Consider the following 26,246-nt stretch of genomic DNA (forward strand, 5'->3'; position numbering starts at 1 on the left):
ACGTTTGAAGGGAAGCACCTATTAACCATACCACAAAGTGATTAAATATCTGGGAATAAACTTAATAAGTATAAAACATATAAATGAGTGAACATTTAGAATACCACTGAGATACTCAAGAAGAGTTAAATAAATAGAAAGACATTTTCTCTTAGATATGAAAACTCAATATTATTAAAATATTTATTCTCTCCCAGTAAATCTGTATGTTTAACATTCTCCTTGAAAACTATCCTTGGAGATTTTAGAATAAACTACACAAGCTGTTTTTAATTTTCTTATGTTAAAATAAATACTAATTACTAGTAAACTTCTGAAAAAAAAGTTGTTGTTTTTTGAATGTACACACTGAGGGGATGTATAGTTTGTCCTATAGGATATTAAATATATTATAATAATATAGTTATTTAAAGGTTGGTTTTGGTTCTTGTATAAATAATGTTGAATAAAACAAAATAAAATGTCCAGATGCACGATCAATAAATTTGTGAATCTGGTGTGTGTTAAAGGTGGTTATTGAGATACCAGTTGAGAAAAGATGACTCATTCAAGGCACGATGCTGGGACAATTGCATAGCCATCTGGAAAAAAAATAGAATTGGCTCCTATCCTGAATTCATAAGAAGCAAAAATTTTAGTGTAAAAAGTTAGTCCATAAAAGTATTAGGATAAAATATAGAAAAAATTTAAAAAGTAATTTTTGCTGTAAAAAAGTATTTCTAAATGCCATATAAAATCCAGAAGCCATATAAAGAATGATTCATAAGTTTGACTAAAAATAAAAATAACATTTGCATGGCAAAAATAACTATTAAGAAAATAAAAATAACAAGAAATTTAGAAAAAAATTTGTAATGCCTATCATTGGCAAAAAGCTAATTATCTTAATTATAAAGACTTTATATTCATCAATAAGGAAGCAATAAATAATCCAACAAAAATAGGAGTAAAATCATAAATAGTCCACAGAAAGAAATAACAAGTGAAATTACAAGTATGAAAACATACTTAACTACTTCTGAAATAGGAGCCTAATATAAATTAAAACCATGGTATGTTAGGGGATAATGCTATTAGATTGTCAAAGGTGAAAAAATTTGATAATGCAAACTTGCATTTGTGTGTGCTATGGGCTAATAATTGAACTAAAAATACTTAGCATTTTTGAGTGCTTATGTTGTGGCAGGCATTATTCTAAGAGTGTTATATATATTCATTAACTAGTTCTTAAAATAATCCTGAAAAGCAAGTATGATTATCATTTCTTTTTTAGATGGTGAAATTGAAGTCTAGAAAGGAGCAATTTGCCTAATCACTAAGTAAGTAAGTGGCAGGGACGACCTGGGTGGCTCAGTGGTTGAGTGTCTGCCTTTGGCTCGGGGTGTGATCCTGGGGTCCTGGGATCGAGTCCCACATTGGTCTTCCCACATGGAGCCTGCTTCTCCCTCTACCTGTGTCTTGGCCTCTCTCCGTGTGTCTCTCATGAATAAATAAATAAAATCTTAAAAAAAAAGAGAAGTAGTGGCAGGAGTAGAAATTGAAACAAACAAGTCTGGCTAAAGATATGCAAGTAGGTATACTCAGCCATTGTTGTCCTCTAAATTATATATACTAAAAATTATACATACACGATTGCTTTAACCCTGGAATCTCATAGTGAGGGTTTTATCCTGAAGATTTACTTACAAATGTACAAAATGACGAATGTGCATAGATATTCACTGCAGCCTTGTCATGATAGCAGTAGTTTGGAAACAGAGGTTCATCAGTAGGAGCTGGTTATATATACTATGGAAAAGCTATGTATTGGAATCCTAGGCAGACAAAAGCAAAATGAGGAAGCTTTTCAGTTTCTTCATTTGTACGTATATACCATTTTGTAAGAAAAGTATATACTTCTAATGTGTGTGTGTGTGTGTGTGTGTGTGTGTGTGTGTCTATGATATAAGTCCTGTGGTAGGATGCACAGGAAATTGATATACTTAGGCATAGGAGGAAGTCTTACTTTTCATTGTATATCCTTTGATATTGTTTAAATATTATACACATTAATATGTTATCGTTCAAAAATGAAAAAGATTGTTTAAATTTTTACATGGTTTTGGGAAATGGCTTTACCAATATCCTGAAGCAGTCTATAGGGAGGAAGGGGGCATGCAACTCTTGCGGGGATAGCTGCCTCTGATGACAGCAGGTGTGATCAGAAAGAGTTGTGTTTCAGGATGATGTTGAGTCAGATCAAAGTTTGGCTTTGATCAAACCCAGTTTGATTGAAGGGCTTCCCATTTACTTACAGAAATATTTTGCACATCCTTACGAGAGACATTCAGGTGCTGTTGAGAATCACCCTCCATGTTTTCACTTTTTCCTGCTGCCAACTTACACACCAGATGCTTGAGCTATGTCTGTATGTCTGTATGCACTATGTCTGTATGTCTGTATGCACTATCATGCCTGGGCCTCTGGAGACACATTCTCCAAACATTGTACCTCTGCTCCATTTTGCACTCAGTCATTAGCTGGTTTGTTTTCATTGTCCAGTATCTTTGTTATCTTTTTCTCCAACATCATGGTTCCCAAGCACGGAACTTCAGAATTCCTAGAGATAATCTAAATCTAAGTGTCTATTTAAAAAATAAGCTATTAAAGGCTAAGAGGAGAAGAGATTTGCTTTTTTGGATCTCACTTGCCCAATGATTGTGGCTTCCTTTGTGTAGACCCAACTACTCTCAGATGCTTTTGATCTGTCTCCTTTCTGGATGGCTTCGCTCTTTTGGGTGTAACTGAAGGGCTCCCTATCTTCTGGACAGAAATTAAAAACATTTTATGGTAAAGACATACAGCAGATTGGATGAGATAATAGGATATACTTAATAATGATGCAAGTATGTTTATTCTCTTATTCAGTCTAAGTTGGGTTTTAGGCACTTTTCTGGTTCATATTTTTGTGTGTTGCTTCGAGTAATGAAGAATAAGTACTGGAGTTGTCCTGGAGACACAGCTTCCCTTTGTCACCTTACTATAAATGTCTCCATTGTTATTTTAGTATTTGTGATGCTGTAAGAATGGTGTTCTTGAGAAAAAGATGACACAGATTCTGGGCTTTAAAATAAGATAAAATAAAATAAAGTAAAATAAAAGCAAAATTAAACTATTGGGACTACATCAAAATAAAAAGCTTCTGCAAGACAAAGGAAACAATCAACAAAACTGAAAGGCAGCCTCAGAATGGGAGAAGATATTTGCAAATGACATAGTCATAAAGGGTTAGTATTCAGAATAAGTAAAGAACTTACAAAACTCAACACCCCAAAAATAAATAATCCAATTAAAAATGGACAGAAGACAGGAACAGATATTTCTCCAAAGAAGACATCCAGATGGCCAGTAGACACATAAGAAGATGCTCAACATCACTCATTATCAGGGAAATGCAAATCAAAAAGCTGTAATGAAGTATCACCTCACATCTGTCAGAATGGAACACAAGGAACAACAAGTGTTGGTGAGGATGTGGAGAAACAGGAACTCTTGCACACTCTTGTAGGAATGCTAACTGGTACAGCCACTGTGGCAAACAGTATGGAGGTTCTTCAAAAAGTCAAAAACAGAACTACCCTATGATGTAGCAATTGCACTGCTAGGTATTTATCCAAAGAATACAAAAACACTAATTAAAAGGATACATGAACCACTATGTTTATAGCAGTATTACTTACTTACAATAGCCAAAACACAGAAGCAGCCCAAATGTCCTTTGATGGATGAAAGGGTAAAGGTTATCTATCTATCTATCTATCTATCTATCTATCTATCTATCTATCCATCCAATGGAATATTACTCAGCCATAAAAATAATGAAATCTTGCCATTTGCAACAACATTGATTTAACTAGAGAGTAAGATGCTAAGCAAAATAAGTCAGAGAAAGACAAACACCATATAATTTCACTCATATGAGGAATTTAAGAAGCAAAACAAGCAAAGTAAGAGAGAGAGATAGAGAGAGAGAAACTAAGAATTAGGCTCTTAACTGCAGAGAACAAACTGATGGTTACCAGAGGGGAGAGGATGGGTGGATGGATTAAATAGGTGATGGGGATTAAAGAGTGCATTTATCATGAGGGAAAAACAAAACCAAAAACAGCCATAGGATTGGAGCATTGGCATTGGTACATAAGTTGGAAAAGTGTTTGTTTTCAGGTCAATTAGGATATATTCTGTGCTTGCTTTTTGGTATTTAGGTCAACACCACACACTCATTGCATCTAAAAATTCATAGATGACTTATGAATCCATTAAAATTTTTAAACAGTCAACTCATTATTTTTAAGTTAACTGTAGAAGGTTGATCATGATTAATAGATAACTGAATTTTAAAAATTAATGAAAAAAGAACTGCATCTTGTTATTATAACACTGTAGTATGAATATTCGAGTGTAATTAATGATAAAAGTGATGTCTATAACATTAAAATGCATGGGCAAAATGTTATCATCATTAGTCCTGACAATCAAAGGCTCATTCTACAAATCATCACTGTGGCCTATTATATGCAAGGCACTGCTAAATGCTTCTTGGCTGCTGCACTCACTATCATTTTAAGCATCTATTTTATAACATAGTAAAATTAATTTTAGATGAATTAAAGGATGTAATTTTAAAAAGTCAATAAAGAAGAAAATATTGCTGAAAACAATACCTCCAAATAGGGAGCAGATTAAATCACAAAAATAAATAATTAATAATTTTAACCAAATTAAACTACTCTACTTCAAAGTAATCACCCTGAACCAAATTAAAAACTAGAGAAAATGGTAAAAACAAAATAATTAGAAAATATTTCATCAGAACTGTATATATAATAGTTCTAACTTGCTATATCAGCGATGCTGCAGTATATGCTATTTCTAAATCAAATTTAGTGAAAAAAATCCATGCCTAATAGTGATTACACTTTTAGAATCTAAGAAAAAAATTAGAGTAATCATTTAAAAATGAAATTATTTTTATGCATTCCTTAACATGAAACTTTTGAATGGATTCAGGATAAAGACTAAGGTCCTTATTTTGGCTTATGAAGCCCTACATGTCTACACCCATGCCCTCAGCTTAAAAAAACTCAAAACCTATTTAACCTTATTTCTGGTCATTGTTTCCTAGTACATTTTCTCCAGTAACATTAAGAAATCCAAATGTCTGTGTTCTCTCTTACCTACTTCATTGTCTTTGTTTCTGTATCTGAGAGGATGAGAGGGGTTGTTCATCGGGTGTTCATCTGGACCCGGACAGTTTATACTCTTCTCGTTGCTTTGGCCTGTAGGTACAAATCCCTGAATGCCCCAACATACTTAACTCTGTCCATACCTCTTTTTTTTAAAAAAATATTTATTTATTTATTCATGAGAGACACAGAGAGAGAAGCAGAGACATAGGCAGAGGAAGAAGCCCATGAGGAGCTTGATGCAGGACTTGATCCCAGGACCCCAGGATCATGACCTGAGCTGAAGGCAGATGCTCAAACACTGAGCCACCAAGGCGCCCCTGCACATATCTCTTTTAAAATTCCCTTCATGAAATTTTCTTCAAATTTTAGGTGAGATTGCCCTATCTTGTTAGCACCCTGGATAACACAGCATTCAATATTCAGAATTTAAAACTATCAATATTTTTCATATATTTTAAAATATTTTAAAGAAATCAACATTATTGAGATGTGATTTATATGCAATAAAATGCACCCACTTTGGTCATATGGTTTGATGAATTTTGGTAAATATATCACCTGTGTAACCACCAACACAATAAAAAATGTATGTCCATTGCTCCCCAAAAGTTTCTGGTGCGCTTTTTTTTTGGACTTTAATTAATTATTTTATTTGAGAGACCAGTGGATACAGGCAGAAGAAGAGGGGAAGAATCCCAAGCATAGAGCCCCCTGATGCAGGCTTGATCTCATGACACTGAGATCATGACCTGAGCCAAAACCAAGACTGACTGTGCCATCCAGGTGCTATCCTGTACCCTATCTTGGTCCAATCTCCCACCCTAGACCCCCCCAGGCAACCTCTAATCTGTTTCCTATAATGAGATTAGGTTTGTATTCTATAGTATCTAGGTGGAATCATAGTATGTGCTTATTTGTATCTGACTTCTTTTGCTCAGCGTAATGTTTTCAAGATTCATCCATGTTGCATTTATCAGGAAATTATTTTTTATTGGCAGGTAGTGTAAAGTTATATGGATGTATACTTTGTTTATCCTTTCTCCTGTTGATGACTGTTTGGATTGTTCCAAGTTTAGACTATTATAAATAAAGCAACTAGGAACATTCAAGTACAATTCTTCATGTGGACATAAGTTAAAAAATGCACTGAATACTAGAAGAAGGGTTTCTGGGATGTATGATGTTAGTCCAGTTTAAAAGAGCTGCCATATTTTCCTCCAAAGTGTACCAGTTTATATTCCGACTAGAGTTCTAGTTGCTCCATATCCTCACTTAGTACTTGTTATTTTCAGTCTTTTTAATTTCAGCCATTCTGATGGTTGGTGAAATTTCATTGTGGCTTTAATTTGCACCTCCTTGATGGCTAACAATTTTGAGCATCTCATCATGTATTTGTTTCCCATTGGAAAATGGCCTATTTATTTTTCCCATTAGAAAAATGACCTATTTATTTTCTTATTTCTGAAAAACTATATTCTGGATACAAGTCTTCTGTCAGATATATGCATTGCAAATACGTTTTCCAGTTTCCTTTATGTTTATATTTTCTTAGTAATGTTTTGCAAAGAGCTTTTAAAAATTTGATGAGGTCCAATTGAACAATATTTTGTTCTTTTATGGTTTGTGAATTTTGTGTCATAACACTTTTGCCCTAGAGTCATAAAGATTTTCTCTTATGTTTTCTTCTGGACAGTTCTTTTATTTTTTAAGAAAAATGATTCTATAGGTAATTTAAAAATTGCTTCTTCATCCTTTCCTACTTGTATTCCCATCCTTCATTCCAAAACTGATCACTATCATGAACTTCCATGTGCATATCTCGATCTGTGTTTAATAATTCTGCTAAGCAAGTTACACAAGCCTTGTTTTGTGAACTTATGAAAATGATATAGTTTCATTTTTTTAATAGATTTTACTTATTTATTCATGAGAGACAGAGAGAGAGGCAGAGACACAGGCAGAGGGAGAAGCAGGCTCCATGCAGGAAGCCCGACGTGGGACTCTATCTTGGTTCTCCAGCATCAGGCCCTGGGTTGAAGGCGGCGCTAAACTGCTGAGCCACAAAGTTGGCTGCCAAAGTTTCATTTCTACATGGGCATATCACTTACTTTTCTCTGTATAACAAATCATCCCCAAATGTAGTGGTTTAAATCAATAGCCATTTGTTTACCTTATGGTCTGTGAGTCCGTAATTTGGGCTGGGCTTAACTGAGCATTTCTTGGTCTACTCCCACATCTATGTTCTGCTCCCAAGTTGGCTGTGCATTGGTTGGACCAGAAGGACTCGTGGGTAATGCTTGCCTTTGTTTCACATTGTTTCTTAGCCTGCAGCAGCAAGGCTTATTCCCATGGTGGTAAAAGAGTTCTAAAATCCACAAGTGGGGACGCCTGCGTGGTTCAGCGGTTTGGCGCCTGCCTTTGGCCCAGGGCCTGGTCCTGGAGTCCCCGGATCAAGTCCTACATCAGGCTCCCTGCATAGAGCCTACTTCTTCCTCTGTGTTTCTGACTCTGTGTCTCATGAATAAATAAATAAAATCTTAAAAAAAATAAAATAAAATCCACAAGTGGATGGAATTGTTGAATCACTATATTATATACCTGAAACTAACATAACATTGTATGTTAACTATACTGGAATTAAAATTTTAAATATATTAAAAAAAATCCACAAGTGGGTCAGCACTAAGGTTGAAGTGGTTTATAAGTCTCCTCTTGGGTCATACTTTCAACTGGCAAATTGAACAAAGAAATTAACAAAGATGAGTCTAGAGTCTAAAGAGTGTCTCAAAGTTACTCAGCAAATGTATAGAATAAAGGGAAAATAATTTATGAACATTTGTACAACCTATCAAATTTTTAAAATAATTTTTTCATTCAATTTTCTCTTAAGACTTTTATCCATATTGATACAGGTATGATTTGTTTACTTTAACTACTTTGAAGTATGTATGGTATGACAACATTACAACTTATTAACTCACTTCCCTTTTGATGGGCATGCCTGTTATTGCCTTTAGTTTTGGTTTTTACCGTTTCCCCCATTGTTGTAATGAATATCCCCATATTGAACGCTTCTTACATATTTGTAAGAATTTTTCTAGAAGTAAAATGTTTAAATTTTTTTAGTAAGTATATTTTTAGGAAATATTGCTACATTTCTAATTTGTTTTTTGTGCATTATAGGCTGTTATGACCCTCTTATTAGTATATAAAAATTTGATATTCATATAGTAGCTATCTTTTGATTAATATTTGCTACTACATCTTTTCCCATCCTTTCATCTTAAATCTTAAACTGTTTTAGATATATTTTTTTGCAAAAAAGCATATGGCTGGATTAAAAAATGTTCACTGTTTTTAATAAAGTTTATTCTATTTATAAATATTGCAATTAATAATATGTTTGGACTAGTCTCTTTCAATTTTATGTAAGAGTGTCTTTATTTATCCCTCATTATTGGTTATTGTTTTACTGAATGTGATGTTTTGGTTGACAGTTTTCTCCCAGCAATTTGAATACTTCATTTTATTTTATTTTTGTAGTTTTTAATGTCACTGTTGTCAAACCGATTTTTCTATTTTTATCTGTAATTCCTCTAAGTATTGAATATAAGGGAGGGACTTAAATATCTGCTCATTTAACCTTTCAAACCAGTTTTATTTACTTTTTTGAAAAAGATCTATTTATTTGAGAGAGAGTGACAGCATGGGAATGGGGGAGGGGCAGAGAGAGAGAGAGAGAGAGAGAGAGAAACTTGAGCAGACTCCCCATTGAGTGCAGAGTCTATTGCAGGGCTCGATCTCGCAACCTGAGCTAAATTCAAGAGTTGGGCATTTAGCTGATTGAGCCACCCAGGCACCCCTATCTTATTTAGTCTTAATCAAAGACAAAGAAATAGTCTATATATCATCCATCTGTCTCTCTCTCTCTTTTTTTTAGAGTGTGAGCAAGAGAGAGGGAGAAGCAGGGGTGTGGAGAGAGAGAGAGAGAGAGAGAAAGAGAGAGAGAGAGAGAGAGAGAAACTCTTAAGTGTGTTCCACCCCCAATGCCTGATTCGTGGCTCCATCTCATGACCCTGAGATCATGACCTGAGCTGAAATCAGGAGTCAAATGCTTAACTGATTGAGCCAGCAAGGCACTCCTATCTTTCATCAACTATTTATTGAGACAGATAGAAATGGACACACACAGAATGTTTTGTTTAATTTTAGAAGAATGAGTAAAACCAAGTTTTAAACAATTCTTTAATTGTTCTCTGCTATGAAAATTTTATGTTTTACCTGTTTATGAAAAATGTTAAAGTAAAAAACCGAAGTATTGTTTAAACATAAACCATAGTTTTTACAAACACAGTGCTGATATCACACTGGAAGATTCTACAGAAATAGGTAAAGTGAGAGATAACTAGCCACGTACTCATAACCTTTTCTATGCCTCATGAATACATTTAAGCTATCTTCCTGACCCCACTGCATGTAAGTGGGGTCATGTAACTGATTCTTGAAAACAGGATGTATGGGGAAATAATGTGCCCCTTCCAGACTGTCTCCCTCATCATGGTGATGATTCTCCACCTTCTCTTTCTTTGCTTCATTAGCCAGCTAGATGGAGACAATCCAGCAGATGACTTGTAGGTCTTAGGAGGAATGCAGAGTTCCTCAGTAGAAGGAACCTGGACTCTAATGCTACTTATCCTGAGCACCACAGTGGCAGAGTTTCGAAGCCTGATGAATTTCATACATCATAAAATCTTTCAAAATTTTAATGCAATTCATATATACATATATATTCACACACAAATACACATAAATACATATACATAAATAAATATAAATTTATATACATACACAAAAATAATTTAAGGCCATATTTTGTGTATCAAAAATATAATATTTTTTTCTAATGTCTAAGGAGATCCTGAAGCCTTTCATCTCCTCATTTCTTTAAAAATTAACTCAGATGAATTAAAATAGTTAGATGTGTTTTAAATATTTCTAGGTTCTGAAGAGTTTAAGAAGGCTATAAGTTAGATACACAGTATCAATCAAGGAATATAAGGATGAGAAACTTTCGCCCTCAGCCTAATTTTTTTTTTTTCAAGATTTTATCTATTTATTCATCAGAGACACACACAGAGAGAGAGGCAGAGACACAGGCAGAGGAAGCAGGCTCCATGCAGGGAGCCTGATGTAGGCCTTGATCCTGGGACTCTATCCCGTGACTCTAGGATCACACCCTGGGCGGAAGGCAGGTGCTAAACCGCTGAGCCCCTTAGGGATCCCCCTTCAGCCCATTTTTTTTGTTTATTTTTATTTTTCTGACCCTTGATGTTTCACTATCAGAATCTTATTTATTTGAATGAATGATTATCTTGCCTTTTAGATTTCTCTTAAAAAAATGCAAGCTCTTCTCTACCCCCACTCTGGGGTGGTGGTGGTGTCAGCAGTGGTGGTGTGTGTTAAGTGTCCTAGGTTATATGCACAGAAACTGAATTTGAGTGATTTAAGCAAAGTATGTGATATTATGAGGTGACTGGTCAGAGGTGACTGATTTAAAGACAGAGGTGAATAGTCCTTTCTCAGAAAGGGTAAAGAGCTAGGAAGGCTTAGGTTGTTAATAGTGGGAACTTGTGGGATTTCTCCCTAGAGAGTTGAGTACCATTGAGTACTTGGCACCTATTGATTATCTGTCCTTTGGCTCTCTGCTTTAGATTCAGATATGTGTCAGAGGAACCCAGTCAGCCTAGAACAGACCACTGGCCCACTCTGGCACCTAGAAAGAAAGATGTGCTGGGATTGGTACCCGCCCCCCCCCCCCCCGAAACATGGAAAGGAGAAAGGAAAATTCTTTGAAGAAAAACATTTAGTTGGTATAGGAGAGAGAAGTGGTGCACCCCAGATTTATAGCAAAATGTATCCACTACAAAGGGAGAACTGGAAGGCCATTGATACCTTGGTGTAAAGTAATTTACTAGATTTCATCTTGTAGTTAGTCAAGCAAAGAGGAATGGTGTTGAGTGCTATAATCTGGCCACATGCTAGGTACTTGTATAAAAATCATCTCATTTAATGGAAAGTGATGGCAGCGGAGTCCAGGAACATATAAAAGAGAAATGCTATAAAGAAGGAAAGTAAGGAAGGACCAAGGGGGCTACCTGAAACCAAATTATGCAAATTTTGCCTCAATATAGAAATCATATGATTGTAGGCTAGTGAGTTTGCTGTTGGATGGTTTTTCATCCAGACACAACTTGATTTTATTTAGATATTTTGTATCACTTTCCAGTACCAATGCATCAGAGACTTTAAAAATAAACAACTGTGAATAGACTTTTCTTCGAAATCTGGATGATTTATTTTGTGGTAGAAATGAGAAGTACCAGTGCCATGTGCCAAGAAAGAAGGGTAATAGCATAAATCAAAAGTTACATATACAGCATTAAATGAACTGTAATACTTTAACAAATGCAGTTTCAGGAGAGAATAAAATAGAGAAGCCCAGATGAAGCATAAGTGCACAGAAATGCATTTCTTAAGGAGTCTGAGACTACATTTATGCATTTCAGTGTTACACAAAACTGAGAGGTCAGAAAACCTTTACGAGCTTTTGCTTATAGAGCAGGTTCACCTTGCTATGGATCATCTTTGCAGCTCTGACTCTGAAAGCTGATATTCGATATGTTTAGCTAGAGATCTTCTGATTTTATTCCCTGTTGTGTTCATTTCCTTCACCAGGACTCCCTAATAGGTGGCTAACTCATTTACTGAAGATTCAAACTGGCTTTTGATAGCATTCTAGGGTTGAATTATTTTGGCAATTTGGTCTTTAAGCTGAGAATGGATGATGTTCATATGCCCATAATCTTCTAAAATCTTGAGTCCCCAGTGTTCCTTCAAATAAAACTACACTTTGAGTAAAGAAATATAGCTTTTTTCTATTATTAAAAATAGTTGGGAATGATTTTTATTCTTTGTCAGATTCCCTTAGGCTCTAGGACACTTATTAAGCAGGCCCTTGACATAGAATATTCTTTTATTCCAAAGTAAAATAAAGCCACATCAATTCAGACTTTTTAAAATTAAGAATTTGTGATTACTTGGAAGGGACTGACATTTACCTTTGTATTACGAAAAAAGAATAATATAAGCAATATTGTTGGGATATGTTTAACCTGGATAAGGAAACCAAATCTCTCAGTCATATTCAAAGCACTTATTTAGTAGTTACGGATAGATTACCCTGGTGGGACTCCAAATATCTTCCTAACACAGTCACCCCTGAGGAGGTGTTGGTGCTTATTGTTTTTGTATCAGACAGGAAACAGTTTCAGAAAACACTTTTTGAGAAGCATGAGGTTTAAGCATTTCTGAATCTTGCCACAGGAAAGAAATGGTAACTGAAGATGCACCATTGAGAACATCCCCAGAGCTGCATTGAAGGCATGTGTATGCCTACATGAGTGTAGTACACAGATACTATTCAGGGAATACAAACCATCTTTAACATCAAGACTGGGATGACATACTGAGATAACAAAGTAGTAGCTTGCTTTTCTGGGTACGAAGGGACTGTTAAGGCACTGAGTCATTGCCAGAATTGTAAGGAACAAATAATTCCCCTATCACTGGTACGTACATTTTGATAAGAGGAAGTTGTTTTCCCTCAAGATAGATGACATCTAAGAAATTTTATAAGTCACAATGAGTAAAATTATGCCTGAAAAATTGGTAGAGTTTGTGTTCTTTGGTTACTACTGTATATTTATGCAGGTAAATATGGTAGAAGGCCTGAGATTGGTAAAATGAGAAGGGCTTTCAGAGGTCTTACTAAAAGTTCCGTTTCCCACTTTGCTTCTGCAGATAAGATCTCCTAGTCAAACAATGCTCTGTATTAAAATGACCAAATGCAGTTCTAGATTATTTCTGACTGTTGGGTTTCACTTCTTTCACATTCTATGAATTATTCAAACAAGCCAATTGCATTCTTCTGTGGGAACCTTGAATTAAGAGGGGGCCATCCCACCTGCCTCCCACAGTCCCTGCTGTTCACTGTTTTGTCCCCCAGTGCAATTGCTGCGTGGCCCAGTATAGTGTTCTCTCCTGGGCCATTGTTCTTCTCTCCTAGTGTATGTGACTAATACCTGCTCTTGCTCTCATTTGTCCTCTGTTGGGTACTGTGTGTTGGGCCATTTGCCCAACTCTAGGGTGGGAATTCCTCTCTCACCAATAGAGTGGGAAGGAGGTGATTAAAACAGTAAAATATCAATGTAGAGAATAAAGAAGATTCTAGTATCTATGTAATCTCAACATTGTTAAAAATGAAGTCATCATTTTGAAAGACAAAAGAAGAGAGTATGTAAAAGTATAGTAAAATGTATATGTGGAATTGTTGAATAGTAAAATCCACAAATTACTTCAATTGCTGGAAATGTTATTGTTGTGATACAGCTTGTATTCTAACCATGATATTTCAGCTCATTGAAGGATTAAATGTGAACTCACAACCCAATCTAGAAATTAGTATTTCTGCCACTGTAAATTAAATATAATATATTTCATCATGACAGTGTAGAATAAAAAACAAAGGAATAGAATGGGGGAAATCTTGGAGTGCTCCAATGACTAAGTTGAGTTGATTCTTAAGGAAATAAGTAGTAAGAAATATGTGTTTTAAAATAACATTTTTGTGAAACCAGTTTCCTTAAGTGTGTAGTAAATGAATCCTAGATATATAAGATTAACATCAAATTATAGATTAAGAGATGGAATAATTTTAATGAATAATAATAACAAAGAATCGGGCATAAGAAAGTCCTGTCTCAATTTAGAATATTTTGGTAGATACATAGAAAAGGAATAGGAGAAAGTAGACAGTGAACAAAAATGAAAATTCAGAGAACCAGATTAGATACTGTTCTCTTAGCTTTGGTTGGTTTATTTAAAATAACTAGATTGTTATGAAAAAATTAATATCTCAATCCTACTGTAACATTATAGTTTTTATACACATTTGCTTATTTTGTAATTAGACTTCCATTTTGTTCCTTTTTCATGGGAATCATTTAATTTTTCTCAATGCCTCTTTTGTTGACTTCATAGGGTGCTATTACTCCAGCTCTAATTACCTTTTGTAGCCAAGATTCTTGTGTGCACAGTGGACAAGTCAGAGGAATGGTGTGTCACTTAGGGAATGTTGCCCTAGAAGTCTAATTTTTCTAAATATGTATCACATGTTTTGAAAAATTAAGTATAAAGTAATAAAAATAAGTATTCAGATTAGAATTAAGGAGTATGAATAGAAGAGTCTACCAGATATGTAATATTATCCACAACTGCTTACTTTTCTTTATTCATTTGCTTTGGTAATCCTGTGAAAATTTTAATGAATTTTCTGAAATAATTCTTTTCATCAAGTACTCCTTGATAGCTTATCCCCTTTGTAAATGGCCTAGGTTAAATGTAGGTGTAGATATTAAACATACTCAAAGCAGATAAAATGTAAGTTTAAATGGAGGCCCTAAAGAAGAAAATGGAAGTATTAGATTGGTACAAAGACTTCTGAAAACATTCTTCATGAACAAAAGCATTAAATCTACAGAGTAAATGAGCACAGCAAGTCTCAAAAAACACAAACAAACAAACAAACAAACAAAAAACAAGAAAAACCCTAAAACAAAACAAAACAAAACTGATACAAGATGGATCTGCCAGAGACTGCTGACTACCAAAATCTTCTCTTCCTACTCCTGGGCACAGAGCTAGATCATACTTTTCTGCTTAGTTTAGGAGTGACCATGTGACATAGTTCTATTCATTGGATTGAATCATATTTAATGGCTTGCCCTCGCATAACATGGGTCTCTAGCTCTTTAGCTTATGTCATTTTCTTTGCCACTCACTGTCTAACCTCTAAGCCAATATCATATATTTAAAGTCAGATTTACGGCATTGTCTCATTCTTATTATGAATTGCCATATTAATTAGTGAAGGCTAGAGTACTTTAACAAGTATAATCAAAATACAAAAGAATTCATTGCTTATTAACATAATCGTCAAGGTCAAATATTCCAAGTTCATGAAAGAGGACCTCTTTTCCATAGTCGTTCAGGGATTCGGGCTTCTTATTCCATCAAAGTCTGCTACATAGGCCCAATCAACATTTTCATTAATCCTTTGCTCTGGGTCACATTGTTGCCATTGTAGCCCATAGAAAGGGTATGGGCTGGATCTTGGACTAATATACCTCTCTAGCACACATTGTTTCCAATATACAGTTTCCAAGGGGGTCATATTTCCCAATCTTCACTTCAGATATGGTCATGGATAAGAGACAAAGAAGAATCCTCTGGAGGGTAGAGTAAGAGGATATGGGAAACAGCAAACTCTTTAGAGAGAGCAGTTCTGAGATATAATTGAGAAACTTCCAACTTTGCTAAGACTTCACAATGCTTGCCTAGCTGGATTCCATCATTGCTGTAATTACTGGGTGCTTCTCTTCTATCCTTTTTAAAATGGAAATTGTTATTGTGGTTATCATGTCTGTAATCCATTATTGTATGTTGGATGTGTGTTTTTTTCATGAGATTGGTGATTAGATAACTTGTATTTTTAATCTGTAGATGGTTAATTCTTAAGGAACCAGAATTGGACCTGATATAAAGGATAGAAATCATGGACTTTCAGTTAGATTAAATTAGTGAATAATGTTGGGGTGTTTCCCTTGGGGAGAAGTGAATGTTTTTTATGTGTGGTCAGTAGGATCTGCATCGTTATGTGGTGGTCCAGGAGCAGATTGTGGCTAAAATTGCTAGTGCCCACCTAAAAGGCTTTTAAAATTTTTCTTCTTGGATACTTAACACATTTTCTGGCCTCTTTTGTGTCAGATGACTGCATTCTAGTCAATGGCATGTAAGCAGAATTTATGTGTCTGTCCTATTTTTAACATAGCCCACATAATATTCATGAGCATTCCTCAGTGCTCCTTCTTCCTTCCAGTGGGCTGCTGTTGTGACCACAATGATCAAAGAAACAAGAACTGAATGGCCACGTGGATTAGAAGAAGTTCCTTAAATTCTAACCTGGAATATTTATCCCCTAACAAGAAAATAATTTCTATTCTTTTTTAGCTCTTACATAATGAGTTTGTGTAACTTATGACAGCAGTTTAGCCTATGCCAACGAGGAAATAGGCAATAATGAGACATCAAAAATAAAGAATCATTTGGGAAGCTAAGCAATAAAATTAAGTCACTTAAAAGTGAAAAGAAATCAGCATGTCTTTAAATTGTTGTATAGCAGCATTTGATACTAATGAAACAATTCTTAATAGTCTTCAAGGAAAAGAAATGTGTTCCTCAAATTTTATACTCAGACAAGCTGCCATTTAAGTGTAAAGACAATACATACATACATCAAATATGTAAGAACTTAGGGAATATTGTTCTCATGAGTTTTTCTGGAAGAAATCATGAGAGGATGAACTTTAGTTTTCCAAGTGATGAGAAAAAAATGATGGCAGAAGGTTTAACAGCGAGAATTTGGCCTATTTATATGTAATTTATGGCAAAAAATAAACACACCAAAGAAAAGTACCAATACCGTTAATGGGAACACTTTCCAATAAATACAAAAATTATGATTATTGAGCCCTAAGTAATATAAAATCAACATTTATAAAGAAAATGCTAGGAAATTATAGGAAGAAGTAGAAACACAGTAGTCATTATAGATTTTAACTCATCAAAGGGACAAAAAATCAAGTGGACAGAAACAACTAAGGATTAAAAACAAACACTAAGGGGGTTCCTGGGTGGCTCAGTAGGCTAAGCATCTGCCTTCAGCTCAGGCCATCATCTCAGGGCCCTGGGATCAAGCCCCACATTGAGCTTCCTGCTCAGTGGGGAGTCTGCGTCTCCTCTCTTTCTACCTGCTGCTCTGCCTGCTTGTGCTTTCTCTCTGTCAAGTAAATAAAGAAAGAAATAAATAAAACCTAAAAACAAATTGTAAAAACAAACACTAAGGATATGGAAAATACAAGTACAAGATAGATTTATGAGGTGGATTTACTGGTATATGTTGAACTTTGTGCCTTAAAAATAGATAATATGCTGTATTTTCAACTGTCTTGGGATAGTCACAAGGAATGACTATATCATATGTCATAAAATAGTGTAGACAAAATTGTGTAATATAAATGCAATAAATTAGAACTTAAAATCAGAAAATCAAAAGTCCCACACAAGAAAAGGGAACCTTATGCACTGTCGGTGGGAGTGTAAATTCCTTCAACCACTTTGGAAAACAGTATGGAGGTTCCTCAAAAAAATTAAAAGTAAAAATACCATATGATCCAGTAATTTAGCTAATGAATATTTACCCAAAGAAAACAAAAAACACTAATTCAAAAATATATTCACCTCTATGTTTATCACAGCATTATTTACAATAATCAAGGTATAGAGAAAACCCAGGTGTCCATCCATACATGAATGGATAAAGAGATGAATGAATCTATAGATCAATGGATTGTGATATATACATATATATTACATATATGTGGTATATATAGTACATATTTAAAAATGATATATGAGATATATATGTGATGATATATATATATACACACACATATATGTTTGCGTGTATATGTATATATAATGGAGTATTACTGAGCCATAAAAGAGAATGAGATTTTGCCATTGCTAACAAGATTAGATCTGGAAGGTATTATGCTAAGTGAAATAGGTCAGACATGGAAAACAAATACCATATTATTTCACTTATATGTGGAACAAACAAAAGCAGAAACAGACTAGAGAACAAATTGGTGGTTGCCAGAGGGGAGGGGGCTAAAGGGTTGGGCCAAATGGGTGAGGGGGAGTGGGAGGTACAGGATTCCAGTTTGGGAATGAACAATTTACAGGGATAAGAGTTACAGTATAGGGAATAGAGTTAATGGTATTGTAATAGCATAGCATTACAGTTAGTAGACCTGTGGTGAGCATAACATGACCTACAGAGTTGTTGAATCTCTGTGTTTTATACCTGAAGCTAATATAACATTGTGTGCCAACTATATTTCAATCAATTAAGCAATCAATAAAAAGGTCCTACCACATAGAAATGTTGACATTTTCTCTTAAATAATTCATAAACATGAAGTAGCAGAGTGATAATTTCGTTGATAATGAAACTACTACATAATAGTACAGAGGGTTTATAGTGAAAGCGAGGGTTACAGGATAAAGCATTATGTATTTACATTAATGAATAAGAAAGCATGATCATAAATGAATTAAACACATAACTGAAGCAGTTAGAAAAAGACCAAAAGGACAACAGAAGTATGGAATTAGTAAGGTAAAGTAAAAATCAATAAACTAAAAAACTGAAAAGTGGTAAAGCTGTATGTGTATCAAAGCTGAGTCTTGAGAAATAAATAAGAGATAAATGTCAGTTAAATAGGAAAGTAAAGGCGAGAAAGCACAAATATACGAAATAATAAACAGAAAAATTACTTCAGTTGCAGATGAAATTAAGTAAATCACAGACTGGTTTTCTAAGCTCCATGTTTATACAGTTGAAATATTTTGAAATGGATAGTTTTCTAGGAAAATAAAGTTTACCAAAATAGATTCCAGAAAAAGGAAGACAGCTTTGAAAAACTAAGGAGAAATAAAGTTCTTAAAGTTAATCCTTTAAAAAGGACCCTGTTCAGACAGCTACACAGGGGATAAATCCAATGCTAGTTAAATTGCTCCAGAACCTAGATGAAGAAGAAAATCTTCCAAATCCATTTTATGAAGTAGTATACATAACATTATTACCAACAAAAATCCAGCAAAAAATCACATAAAACAATATGCAACACAATATTGGTTTAAAAATCCTAAGTAAATTACTAGCAAAAGGTAATTCAGTTGTCATTTAAAGAGGTCATTCCAAGAATGTGAAGGTGGTTCTAATTAGAAAATATCAACATACTTTGTCTTAGTAATAGATGTAAAGTGGGTCATATGACCATCTGTGAATATTTTGTTGTAAGCCAGTCCCAAAGACCATATATTGTATGATCTGCTTACATAAAATATCCAGAATTGGCAAACCTATAGAAATAAAAGTAGATTGGTGGTTGTCTAAGGTTGGGGCTGGAGTCAGGAAGGGGGAGACTACTAATAGACCTGAGGTTTTTTTAGGGCGGGGGTAATGAAAATCAAATTCTAAATTAGATTAGATTATTTAGATTAAATAATCTAATTTTATTAGATTGTATAGGTTGCACAACTCTGAATATACTAAAAGCCATTAGATTGGATAGCCTGTGAATTATATCTCTGTAAAGCTGCTAAAAAAGTCCATGTTCATTCTTGACTTAAAACCTTAAGTAAAATATTCTTAATGATAAAAAAATATGGTTGGGTCAACTCCAAAGATAACATCAATCATGATGGAGGAAGCAGTACTATTTCCTCATAAACACATGGAAGAAGGTGAGGATTTCCATGATCAGCACTATCATTTTAAAGATACCAGCTATTGCAATTAGACAAAAGACAGAAATTAGAGGCACAGAATTTGAAAAGGATAAGGTGGAATGATCACTCTTTGCAGCTGCTGTTATGGGACACATGGAAAAAGTAAAACTAATCAAGAGAAAAAAAATGCAAAAACAATAATAAAAGCGAGATGGGCTAGCATGAACTTAATGTAACTTGTATTTGCAAGTTACAACTACTTAGAATATCTAGATGAGGAAAGGCACTCTATGTATTTATAGCAGACACCACCAGATACAGTTAACCTCTTTGCACTTCATTTTCTCAGCTTAAAAATGCAGAAAAAGAATCTTTAGCTGTAAGAGCTTTTCTAAGAACTGAATGTAGTAATCATTCAATAAACACTGGTTCTGTCCTTCCTTTAAGAATGGGACCTATTGTAATGTCTCTCCTAATTGGTTCATATGTGGTGGTGGTAGAGGGAGTGCAAACTTATACTCAGATGTCCATTTCTCCTCTAGAGTCAATAATACTCATGTGTCTTCTCCTAGGATAGGAGATGAGCTTCATCTTTAGTGCCAACTTTAATCTGCTAAAAGCATAAGCTGGGGTTATTATATTGAGAAGAGTTGTGAGGCTTCCTGAGGACTACGTGGGGAAAAAATGTCTGTGAGTGACTTTCTTAGAAAAAGACATAGCTGTAGAGGTGCCATGTATTGATGGGACTAGACTGCCAGAGTGTGTATCATAAGTTTCTTCTTTTCTCCATTTCAGCACCACAATTCTTGTATCATTGGGCCTCCAAATTACAAAAACTCTGGTTTAAATGCATACTTAGTACTCATTGATGGTCTATGAATAGCAGATACTTGCTTTTATTAAAATGGCAGTCAAGATTTATTAGACATAAAAACAAATTTTTCAAAAGCAAAACCTAGGAAGTGCTGATTTATACTGAATAATCTCCCCTGGCTTTCTCTCTCTGTCTCTCTCTTATCATCTTTACAGTAGTACTTTCATTTCATCAGACTGGGAACTAGTGTTTTTTAGCATTTGAATTTACTTAAAGTCATGAAATCAATAGAACAATATTATTAACTATGGTATAATTTCTAAAACATCAAAATATACCAGAATTTTTACATTTAAATAAATGTCCTTCAGATTAGTCATATTAGAATGCTAATTACTTATTCCATTGATACTATTACTGTTCAGGTTATTTCCCAAGCTCTTATCTTAAAATTATTGATGTAGCCTGTGGCATTTTCTTATGAATATCTTCAATAACGACAAATTTTTGTCCTCTCTCAAAAGATCACATATGTAGAAAATAGAAGTAACTTAGAGATGACTCTTAGGGGGAAAGATGTATGTTGAAGGTGAATTATATCATTTGGATTTAAAGCAAAGAAAACATTAGTTGCAAACTAATATGACTGACCTTTCAATATGTGTCTGAAATCATTTGTATACAAAATAAAAGAAAATCCAAAATGTTTTGAGTGACAAGCTTGTCAAAGTAGATTCCCCTTGACACAGTAGGTACCTGACAAATTATTTTGTCCCCTTATGTTGCTTTTGCTACCTGAGTCAGCTTTAAATCAGCAGAAATAGGTTTGCCAAAGAGTTTCATTCAGAGAGATTCTGGCTGCTGAAAGCATGGTGTTGTGATCGACTGAAGTCTAACAGATGTAGGTTTCAATCCTAATATTGCTTCTGTGTAATATTCAGGGTAACCTCAGACAGCCTTGATTTCAGCATCAGTAAAATGGGAATTTTAAAATATAACAAATTGTTAGGATAAATGAGAAAATATGCAAAGTACAAGACTCATTTCATGATATACAAGTGCTTACTAAGTGTTAGTTCCTGGCTGCCTTAAATCAAGTATGGAATAAGATGGAATATAATGAAATACTAATGCTATCTTTGAATTATTTTTTAATTCTACTATGGAATCTAGTAGAATAGACTATTGAAGGATAGGAATGTAAGCTGGTTATTTGTGAATAGATAACCATCAGTTTCTGAATATTTTTTATGCCATGGGCAATTTTCTTTCTGGACAACTTTTCTGCATTCTAAGACATGAGTTAATATGTGATCCTGAACCAGCTAGCCTGAAGAGATGATCGAGGAGGGATGTTCATAGCTCCTGTTCCACTCAGGGCAGAAGACATCTTCAGAGATCCAGGGACAGAGTGCTGCAGGGAGGGGTCAGCATCAGAACGTACATTCTCAGGGTGCTTGGGTGGCCCAGTTGGTGGAGTCAGTCCTGATTTTGGCTCAGGTCATGATCTCAGTGTCATGGGATAGAACCCTGCATCTGGCTCTGTGTTTAGCACAGAGTCTGGTTGAGTTTCTCTCCCTCTGCCCATCCTACTGCTCTTTCTCTCAAATAAATAAATAAATCTTGAAAGAAAAAAAAAAGAACTTACACCTTCTGTTTCATAGTTATGTTTGTAACAATAAATGCTGACCAAAGAGTTCAACACTCAGTATTGATGACCTAATTAAAGATAATCATTTTCAGAATACTGTTCCTAAAGTGGCCTGATATAGGTACATTTTGTAAAGAATTATAGAAGTTGTTACAAGACTTGACTCCTATAGAGATAGAAGGGACTTCAGTTCTGATTTGCGTTTTTGCTCTGTTCTAGATGTGACTTTGTGAACAGGAAGCAACTGATGCTTGTCTTAAGGGCTTCTTTTCCTTATTTTCCTTTGGTCCTAGAAAACTTTCATATGGCTTAGTATTTGGAAAACACTGGGTTGTCCACTAGTATGTGTTTCATAAACTTTATTTTATACTTAAATATCTCAAAAAATTTTCTCCTTAAAATGAAAAATATATAATTCTTCCAATGAATGGTCCTTTGGTTGGATCTAAATAGAAAAACACAGACTTGTTTTGGAAGATCCTGTTTTTGCTGGTGAATTTGTTGGCAGTTTTAAGTTGGATTGTTCACATGACAGAATTTCTGAGACTCCAATTTCCAGTGGTGGAATCTATTTCCTTCCTAGAAGCTGCTATAGGGAGCTGACTATAGTGCATGCCAACAAACTGTGGAAGAAAAAACAGTGCTCTATTATCATAAGGAATAAACAGCTGGATATAAAATTCTCTTGTAAGGACTTGAACAAAAGTCTGTACTAAAGCCCTGGCACCCATTTGAGCACAGCTTATGAGGTATCTAAATCTAGGACAGATGATGTAATCAAAAGATTTTCCTAAAAAATCAGAGTTAAGTCATTAGAATTAGTCAAAGGTTATCCAATGAAACTTTGCAGTTCTTCAAATATTGCTTTCTTCTCTTTCTTGTGTATTATGTATTATTTCACAGAACATAAATATATTTTCAGTAAAGATAAGATCCATTTGAAAAGCTAACTTAGTGTAAAATCCGAATCAAAATATTATGTCATTTCATATATTCATCCATACATGAAATTAATCATAGTAAAGGGCAACCATGCCTCTAAACCTCTTGAGGTACTCTCTTGAGAACAGCTACCAAGTATCTCATTTCAGAGTTTCTCAAACCATTGTCTGTGGGCCATCTGCCACAAAATAGCCAGGATGCTAATGAAAAGGGTTGATTCTTGGGCCTTTCCTTCAGACCTACTGAGTTGGAACATCTAGAGAGGAAATCTTTAATCGATTTCAATTCTGGAAGTAGCACATCTTGGATTAGGAAGCGATTCTTATCTTCAAGATAGTGAAATTAAACATAAATAGTTGACATAGCTGAAGATTTTTTGCTGATTAATGTGTTAATTTATTCAATAATCACATATTGAGTGCCCACTATGAACCAGGCAATAGGAATAAAGAGATGAATGTGAAACTGTTACTCTTAAGAGTGAATAGTTCATTTGGGAGAAGATAGATGAATAAACACATAATTATAATACAATGTGATAATCTTAAACTAGATGGATAGCCACTATTCTGCAGGGGAGAAGAAGAAGTGACTTAATGCTTGGTGAGGTTGGGAATGGCTTCACCACTGGAAAACCAAGGCAGGTATGCGGGAGTTGTACTGAGCAGAGGAAGAGAATAATAATGAGATTTAGATATATTAGGCAAATTCTGGTAGATTGATGTAGTTCAAAGTCAATTCCAAGGGAAAGCTAAAGAATCAATAAGAAATGGTTACCTTTTAGGGAGAGATTTCCAGGCTACTCTCAACAAAATTTTAAATGAACTGTAATGATTTTTTTTTTTAAACTATGAGTATAGGGAATAAAATACACTAGTATGTCTCTCTTTTTAAATTGGGATATAAAAAAATAAATTGGGATATAATTGACATACATTATATTCATTTCAGATGTACAACCCTAATGATTCAATATTTGTATATATTGTGAAATGATCACAGTAAGTCTAGTTAACATCCATTACCTTACAGTTTATATATATATATATATATATTTGTGATGAGAACTTTTAAAGTTACTCTCTTTCTTAGTGACTTTCAAATATACAATACAGTATTTTTACCTATACTCACCATGCAGTACATTACAACCTCAGGACATACTTATTTTTTAACTGGTAGTTTGTACCTTTTAACCCCCTTTACCTATTTTCCCCACCCCCACTTCCTGCCTCTGACAACTGCCAATCTGTTCTCTGTATCTATGAGTTCATTTTTTTGTTTTGTTTTTAAGATTCCATATATAAGTGAGTATGCTACTCTAAAATTTTTAAGCACAGTCGTAAAATATTAATGAAAATATTATTTAGAGTTTGTTCTAGGGGCTACAGAATAATAGGCTCACTTAGAAATAGGAGACTTAGAGATAAAAAAGCATTTTTATACCAGGCATAGAAGCGATGAGGATCTGATCAAAGTGAGGAACAGTCCACATGAAAACAAGGGGTTAAGCAAAGAATAGTATTTTGGAGGAAGAAACATTAGCATTTGATGGACCTATTCTGACCTAAAACTCATCCATGAAATTATCTACTTTTCTATTCTTAGCTCAGGATTCAATCTTCATTTTTAAAGGTGTCATTTTATCCCTTTTCGTGTGTTTTCGCTGCAACAAACACATAATTCTTCCCTGATGTAGTGATTTCTTTAAATACTATAATTTTATTAATACTTCCCTAATATGCAGCCTACATGGAAATATATACTACCATTAAGTTGTTGATAATACCATAACGGATTTAGGAAAATGTATTCTACTGGCAATTATTTTGTGTCCTGTAGCTTCATTAAGTTCTTCATCTAGATTTCAGGAAGATATATGTGCTGCATTAATGGTTTATTGCCTCGTAACAAGAGTTTTGAAATGAAGGATGAAATTACCAAGGAGCAATCTGTATGAATGATGGGAAAAGTGAGATAATGAAAACATAGTGTGGGAGCCTCCTTGACACCATGTATCAGTTGAGGATGTGCAAATTAATTTAAGTATTAAATGCTTGGAGCTCAGATCTTTCGCAGAGAATTTCTTTTTTCAGTTAGCATCAGTATAATAAAAGGAACCTAGTATTTTTAAAGAGATACTACGTTAGAATGATAATATTTTTGAAATAGAAGTGAACTGCACAGATGTGAAATTCTTTAAAGATTCTCGTATAGGGCTCAGCAAACCTACAGGTCAAAGCTGGCCCACTGCCTGTTTTTATAAATAAAATTTTATTGGAACATAATCACCTTCCTTCATTTATTTATGTAACAGCAGCACTGAATAGTTTTGACAGAGACTTTATGGCCCACAAAACCTAAAATATTGATAACTTAATCCCTTTTCAGCCCCTGCTTGAGAAATAAAAAGTTTGCTGACCCTTTCTCTAGAAAGAAAAATAATCATAATATTAAGGGAGCACAGAGATTGTTCTATTCTAGCACCTTTGAAGCTCCACTTTGCCTCTCCCTGTTCCTGGATAGAAAGTTGGAAATTATATCCCTCCCCCATGTCCTCTCTTCCTGTAGACATTAGGGTTGGGCCACTTGTTATAAAATTAGCTTCCTGACCTTAACTCCTTTCTACTACTCTTACCTTCTGTTAAGCCACACCGGCCCTACTGTTCTTCAAGAATGCCACGTTCCAATTCATTTCAGATTTTTCAACAGTCTGGAACACTCTTCTGTTGTCTTAACATAGATGGTTCCGTCTTTTAGTTCTCAACTTAGGTATCATATGTCCAGAAAGGGCTTTTCTGATCACTCTATTTATAGTATTGTCTTCATACCCCATTACTCTTTAACTTATTACTCTCTTGTTTGCTGCATGAACCACAATCTGGAATTATTTAGTCTGCTTCTTTTTTTTTTTTATTTAGTCTGCTTCTTAAGTTATTTATTGTCTATTCTTCCCCTGGGCTGTGAGCTCCTACACCTAGCCCAGTGTTTGGCACATAGAAGGTCTCAGTATTCATTGAAGGCATTGTTGAAATGCTCTGCTATGAGATAAAGTTGACACTATAATCCAGAGACAGTGATAGAGCCTGGATCTAGATTTATAAATTTATTTGTCCTTATGCAAATAGATGTGTGC

The 26,246-nt window shown here is 34.6% G+C and overlaps 1 long non-coding RNA gene across 1 annotated transcript; it reads right to left on the bottom strand.

The window, feature by feature from the left end:
- Nucleotides 1-1,686: 1,686 nt before the first annotated feature.
- On the bottom strand, nucleotides 1,687-25,792 carry LOC111096805. Its single transcript, XR_005362593.1, has 3 exons — nucleotides 25,749-25,792; nucleotides 5,217-5,318; nucleotides 1,687-1,814 (listed from the first exon to the last, which is right to left on the bottom strand). It is a non-coding gene; the product is annotated as an uncharacterized LOC111096805 (long non-coding RNA).
- Nucleotides 25,793-26,246: the final 454 nt, after the last annotated feature.

This window comes from Canis lupus, chromosome 7 (assembly GCF_011100685.1).
Source record: "Canis lupus familiaris isolate Mischka breed German Shepherd chromosome 7, alternate assembly UU_Cfam_GSD_1.0, whole genome shotgun sequence".
NCBI lineage: Eukaryota > Metazoa > Chordata > Mammalia > Carnivora > Canidae > Canis > Canis lupus.